Source organism: Echinops telfairi, unplaced genomic scaffold (assembly GCF_000313985.2).
Source record: "Echinops telfairi isolate 266 unplaced genomic scaffold, ASM31398v2 ScPeMD7_3533;HRSCAF=4204_0, whole genome shotgun sequence".
In the NCBI taxonomy this organism is placed as follows: Eukaryota; Metazoa; Chordata; class Mammalia; order Afrosoricida; family Tenrecidae; genus Echinops; species Echinops telfairi.
In genome coordinates this window covers 93073488-93080017 of record NW_022107431.1, presented here as the reverse complement: position 1 = coordinate 93080017, position 6530 = coordinate 93073488, and the positions used below count along the sequence as shown (strand labels likewise).

Here is a 6530-nt window from a genome sequence, read left to right as displayed (position 1 = left end):
CCCAGTCCAGTCCAAGGCCATAAATCTGATATTAGCCCATATGTCTGATACCAATCTATAAAGTCCTCTTCAGACTCAAGAAACACATGCAATGAAGCCAAATGCAGGAGGATCACAAGCCAGTGGGTAGAAAGTCTTTGGGTCTAATGGCATTGTAAGCATCTCAGTGTTGGCAGGGGTCTCTCTATGGCTTCTCTGGCTTCCGAGGACTGGTTGTGTCCATGTGGCTTGTCTTCTGCAATGTCTCCTAAGAAGTGGCAGAGAGAGAGAGAGGTGTCTTCCACCTCCAAGAAGGAAGTACCAGATTTCCCAGAATTCTCAGAAGGCCATGCCCGCAGAGGTCTCATAGGCTTTCTCCAGATTGACAGCCTAGACTCCACCCCTGTACTCTTAATCCTTAAATTGACACCAGATTAGATGACTACCACACACACTATTGCCATGCAGGTCAGAGAACAATAACTACAGTAGAATCCTTTGTTTGGAATGATTCTCATCCAAATCTTTACATGGCTGTCACTCCTCCCACAGCTTAAAACATAATACTTATCACCTTTTGAACCTTTAGCTGGATAAGCACCACGTTATATTAATTCATTTAATCCTTGTTTCCATCTGCCCATATAAAGCTGGTTAATCTTATTTTACAATGAGAGTACGAAAGTTTAGGCAGCCAATTTAATATGAAGGTAATGGTGCTTCCCTGGTAAAAATCTGGCCTTCTATGTGACAGACCAAGGTTTGATTCCTGGCTAATGCCCCTGATGTGCAGCAATGAGCCATTTGTCAGTAGAGGCTGTGTTGCTATGTGAGGCTGAAGCTAAATAGGTTTCAGTTAATCTTCACCTTGAAGTTTAAGACAAACGAGAAAGAAAACCCTGGTGATCTATTTCCAAAAAGCAGTCCATATGAACACACCAAACACACAGAAAGATGCTTAGGGTCATTACTCACCAGAGAGATACATATAAAAACTACAATGAGATACCATTTCATTTTCACTAGAATGGTTAAAAAAAACAAAAGCAGAAAATAACAGACTGTTGGTGAGGATGTGGGCAATTGGAAACCCTTGTCCATTGCGAGTGGGGATGCAAAATGGTACTGCATTGGGTAAAGCAGTATGGCGGTACTTCAAATATCTAAAAAGAGGATCAACTGAGAGTTAAAAAGAGACTTGTACACCAATGTTCAATAAGACACTAATCACAAGAGCTAAAGGGTAGAACTTAAATAGCCATCAGATAAACAACATGGAGTACATAGATCCAAAGGAATAATCAGCCAGTAGGAGTAATGAAGTCTTGATACATACTACATACTTGATACATACATACATACTTCAAATAAGCATATATGGAGCATGAGAACATTTTACTGAGAGAAATAAGCCAATCGTAAAAGATTAAATATTATATGATCTCGCATATAAAATGACCAAAAAAGGCAAGTGACTAGAGACTAAAGTTTATTAGTGGTTACTAGGGTCAGAAGAGAGGGAGAAATAGGAGTTAACAATGATAGGAAAATTACATTGATTAAGGGTAGAGTAGCATAGCCAATTATTGTACTCACTGTCAATAAGTTGTACACTTCTAAAAAGTTGAACTGCCAAAAATTGTGTGCTAGACATGCTTAGAACAATGCCAAAAAAAATAAGAGCAGATGCTGAAGCTGCTATTTACAACCAAACACCTCACAGGATTTGGTTCCTTGGTTCAGAGCCACTGTTTTGGGAGGCATCTGAATTAACTGGTCTAACAATATGTTTGGTGCTCCTAGTGCATTGAATACTTGGGGTCTTAAAAGCTTGCAAGTGGCCATTCACGGTAAAACAGCCTATTCATCGGAAGCAACAGAGAAAGTAGAGTCAGGAATAGGAGAAAAACATGAACTGTATTGCTCATTGCCGCCATGAACAACTGCCTCCCTTTCCCATGAGACCAGAAGAATGAGATGCTGTCCAGCTAGCATAATGGAACATTCGGATCAGAGATTCCATAGAATCTGAATCAAAAGGAAGAAAACACAGAATTTCATATTCCATGGACTCGACTTTCTGGAGCCAGAGGGTGGATGAATCCCTGAAACTATTACCCTGAGATAATGCTTAAACTTTAAACCAAAATTATCTCCTGAAGTCATCTTAAAAATCAAACAACGGTTTAGCATAAATAAAACGGGTCTGCCTTGAGCACCATGCTTTAAGAAACAATCTAAGGGGATCAAATTGACAACGGCAACTCAAAACTATAGGCAGTAAACAGGGGCAGTGAGTTTATGTTAATGACAGGACTAACTCAGAAAAGAAGGTTGGAATTAATAATTACAACTCAAAAAATGTGAACAAGTCACTAAGTTAGCTATGTAGAAAACAGTTGAACTTGTATATGTTCTGTGTGTATTTTCAGCAACAAGTAAAATTTAGAAGAAAAGAAAAACCCTACAGATGCACAATGGTCTGATTCCCAATTCATCGTCGGTATGGTACGGAATGGGGCAGTATTTCCTTGTTAACTAGATCACCATTGAATCTGGGGCCACCTGGGCAGCAGAAACAGCCACTTTTAATTATCACAGATAGAAAAGGGTACTTTAGATTCTACTTGTTCAACTACACCCCAAACTGCTATCAAAATGCAGTGAGGAAATGTCCAATGAGAAGCCAAACAGCACAGAGAAAATGTTACCCTTAATTGTGGTCATAAGAACTAGAATCTTACTACCTAAAACTTTGGGCAAGTTCCTTAAATTATGTATGCTAAATTTCTTTGTCTACAGTGACCACAGTAACCTGTGTTTTAAGCATATTCCTTTTCTACACATAAAGATTTTAGTTTCTTTAGGAAGGCAGGAGAGGGAGAACGCCATAGCCAATATTTCTCACAAAATAGCGTATGTATTTCATACATAGCTTTGTTTCTTCTTTTAAAGAACTCTTTAAATCCCAATCCCTTCCCTATAAGCTTGCATATGTACTAAAAATAATTGTTACAATCTACAAATGACTCATAATCAAAGAACAGAAAGACTTTAGCACACCCTAAAAGAAGTTTACAAAGCAATGTTAGAACATAAACACTTACTACTTTAGGAATTTCATAATTTAGTTTTAACAATGTATTTTATTTTAATGCTTTATCAAATAGTCTCGTTAGAAAAGAGAGAAACCTCGGTTCAATGCTTTATTAGTGCAACGTCTAGCTTTAGGACAGAGAAAATGGCGAAATCATACAGAGCAGACACACTTCTGGGCATGGCAAATAATTATTGCCCTGTTTATGACAGGAAACTATGTTCATTTTAGTACTATTTTAATATGCAAATTTTAATATCATTCATAATAATTAGCACAACACTGAGCTTCTTTACATACTAGGTAAATATCCATTTACAGTTTACTAACTTTATGATCCAGAAACACAATAGGGGTTTAAAATATAATAAATACCTAAAACAGAATTTAGCATACTGGATGTCCTTATTACAAAGTTTTTGGGGTTTTTTTTTTTGTTTTAATAATGGAATAGGGCTTTAAAAAGTTAATTTCCTGAAGAAATCTGGTTTCTCCAAATATTTGTAATACATTTTTAATGCACTCTTTCTTATGTAATTTAGGTTAATTTCAAAACCAAATGAAAAATGAAAGAATTAAAAATTGAAAAAAGATAATCATAAAGAAAAGGTTATGCAAGCATAAAGATTTTGCACATTATAGGCACTGAAAATTATCGATCAAAAATTGCATCCTTTCAGTATCACTGATACATTTAGTTTCCAATGCCTTTCGTCAAAGCATAAGCATAGAAGGAAAAAACAGGGCGAGGGGCACGTCAATCTCTGCTTCCTGAAAAACTATCCCGTTAGCACACTTGAAGATCCAAGTGTTAAATTCTGGAAAGCAAAAGTCCCTCTTTTTGAACTTGACAATTCCACCTGCAAGAACAAAGGGGCTATATTTTGACTCTCGATCATCTCCCCTGACTCCCCCCAAAAGTTGCTTTTCGAGCACCAACAATACGCATTTCAGAGTTCACAACCAGCTTCCCGGTTAATCAGAATCGGTATTCCTAGAGTGGATTAAAACTCTGCGGCCCCGCGAAGGGGCAAGGGGAAAGGATTCTGGATGGGCGACCAGGGAACGGCTTCAAATCTGAAACTAGCCTCGCCACAACCTGGGGGCGTGTCGGGCACGACGGCGACGTCACGCGTCGACCGAGCAGGCCATTCATAGCCGCGGGAGGCGCGGCAGCGGCACGGACCCCTCCGCGAAGACCGGGAGTCCGGGGTGGCTGGGGCTCTGGCCCGCGGTCCGCTATCCTCCACGGCCCCCCGCAGCCCCAGGGGAGGGGCTGCTCTCCCATCGCCCCGGGCCGGAAAGATGCCGTCGCTCGGGCCCGCCCCTCCCCGCTAGGGCCGGACCGAACCCTCCCTCACCAGTTGCTAGATGAGACTGCGCCTCTGGTCCCCGCGGGGTCGGCACCCGGCTGCGCAGGGATCCATCCTCAGTGACAGTGACACAAGACGCCGGAGAGCGCCAGCGGGGCTGTCCCCACAGCCACTCAGCTCCGGAGGCGGCTGCTGCTACAGCCGCGACTACGGGCACCGGGAAAGGGGGCGGGGCGACACGGGCCGCAGCGGGCGGCATGCGGGAATAAGACGGGCGTTGATTGGCTGGGGCCCGTGTATGCCTCGGGACGATTGGCTGGGGCCTCCCCAGAAGGCATCGCGTGGCAACACCTGAACCTTGGCCTTTGCCAAGCTCCCCAAGGCGCTGGATCCTGCCGGCCTTCCAGCGGGTAGCCGGCGCTGGCGAGAGCTGGAAAGGCTGCGGGCGATGTCTGTACGTCTACAGCGAGGGCTGCTTTCGGGGTGTGTGTACAGTCGCGGCAGGTGACCAGGAAAGGTTAACCCTCAATGGAGAAGGTCGAGGGGGATCGGCTTGGTTACCCTCGGGTGCTTAATCCCCAACGCAGCAGAAGCCAAAAGTAGGCTTCTTCCACGAATAAGTACCGCCCCACCTTAGCCCATGCACTGGGGTCAGTGATAAACCAAAGGCATCTTCTCGGAGCCGCGCCCTTGCCCCTCCCGGGCACACTGTATGACACACCGATTATCCAGGACTCACGTCCTTGATCAGAAGGCATCACTGCCTTCTTAGATCGCCACCACTGGACCAGCTGCTGCGCTTTCAGGCCACTGCCTGACGCCATTTATTCAAATACTAGTATTGTAAGTCTGGGAACCAGCTGTAGGGGTCAGAAGTTGGTTTTACTGTGCTGCCACGTTGGTAGTTGGACACGTTACTTAGTCTAGGCGTTAGACTAGAAGCCTCCTTAGAGATTATTACTGTTGGTAACCTTTATATGTGAAGATAAGTTACTAGCTCAAAGCCACATACTGTTAGTGAAGGAAGGGTAAAGTCTTTGGCTTCCCTTTCCCAGTATATTGCTCTCTTCCTTTGTCCGTTTTTCTAGGTGTCCTACTTTCTATTTTAACATGTAACAAAGGCCTGTTTGTTTTCTGGAAAACATAAGAATATATATATTTTTTTAAATAAGCTATATGCAATACCTTTTATATCTGCCACTAAGTGATGGCTGGTGAAGCTAATCAAGTAAATGCATTGATCTAAGTGCAGATTTTATATTTGTCTTTCGTTTCTGGGCAAGTTCGTTGACTTCTGAAGCTTCAATGTCCTCATTTTAGAAATAGGGGCAGTGATACATTTTAGAATTGTGAAAATGTAATGATGTTGCTAGAGAAATACCATCAAGCAGAATGCCTAGTTTATAGTAACAGTAAATAATGAACTTTACTTTTTAAAAATAAGTATTTATTTAGCTAAATTGTAAGGAAAGCCCTAATAGAGAATTTTAACCTTTGGAAAAGAAACCCAACACACTGCCTCACCCTATGTTCCTGGAACGTACCCATCTGGGCCCCCCCTTACTCCCCATCTGCCATAGAAGTCCCTGCCTATTCAGGTTCCCTGACCTCACCCACCAGACATTCAGGGCCCAGATCTTGAGGAATGCTAGTTCCATTGAGTCAGCTAATAAATATTTCTTCTTTCAAGTTCTCCAAGAATCATTCCCAAGTCACAGTTTTGCTGTTGCAAAATAATTCCAGCAATCATTCATTCTTTTAAAACGATATATTAATTGTCAAGTGCTAGGCAATTAGTAGTGATAGTAAGCACTGGAGATCCAATAATGAACAAAAAGAGACATAGTCCCAGATAATCCCCGACATCACTATAAAATTGCATTTCACAAATACTGCAGAGAAGAATATCATGCTAGACTTAATCTGGCTTCCCAAAGAAGTGACACTCGAACTAAAATCTGAAGAATAATACAAATTAAATAGATGAAGTAGCATGGAGGAAAGTTTTCCCTACACAGGGATGTGGAACTGTGCTTTTAAGTATAAAACTCTAAGTGCTTCCAAAGATAGCAATTACTTGAAGAAAAGAAAGCTGAAATACTTTGGAAGCACCAAAGTGGGTTTGAACTGCCAACCTTGTG

At 42.1% G+C, this 6530-nt stretch overlaps 1 protein-coding gene across 1 annotated transcript in view; it reads right to left on the bottom strand.

The window, feature by feature from the left end:
• Positions 1 to 4587, bottom strand: part of IBTK (inhibitor of Bruton tyrosine kinase) — a 93716-nt gene extending 89129 nt beyond the window's left edge. The window contains exon 1 of the mRNA XM_045294319.1: positions 4438 to 4587. The gene's annotated coding sequence lies outside the window, so the exon portion shown is untranslated. The remainder of the gene's footprint in view (positions 1 to 4437) is intronic.
• Between the last annotated feature and the right edge of the window lie 1943 nt (positions 4588 to 6530).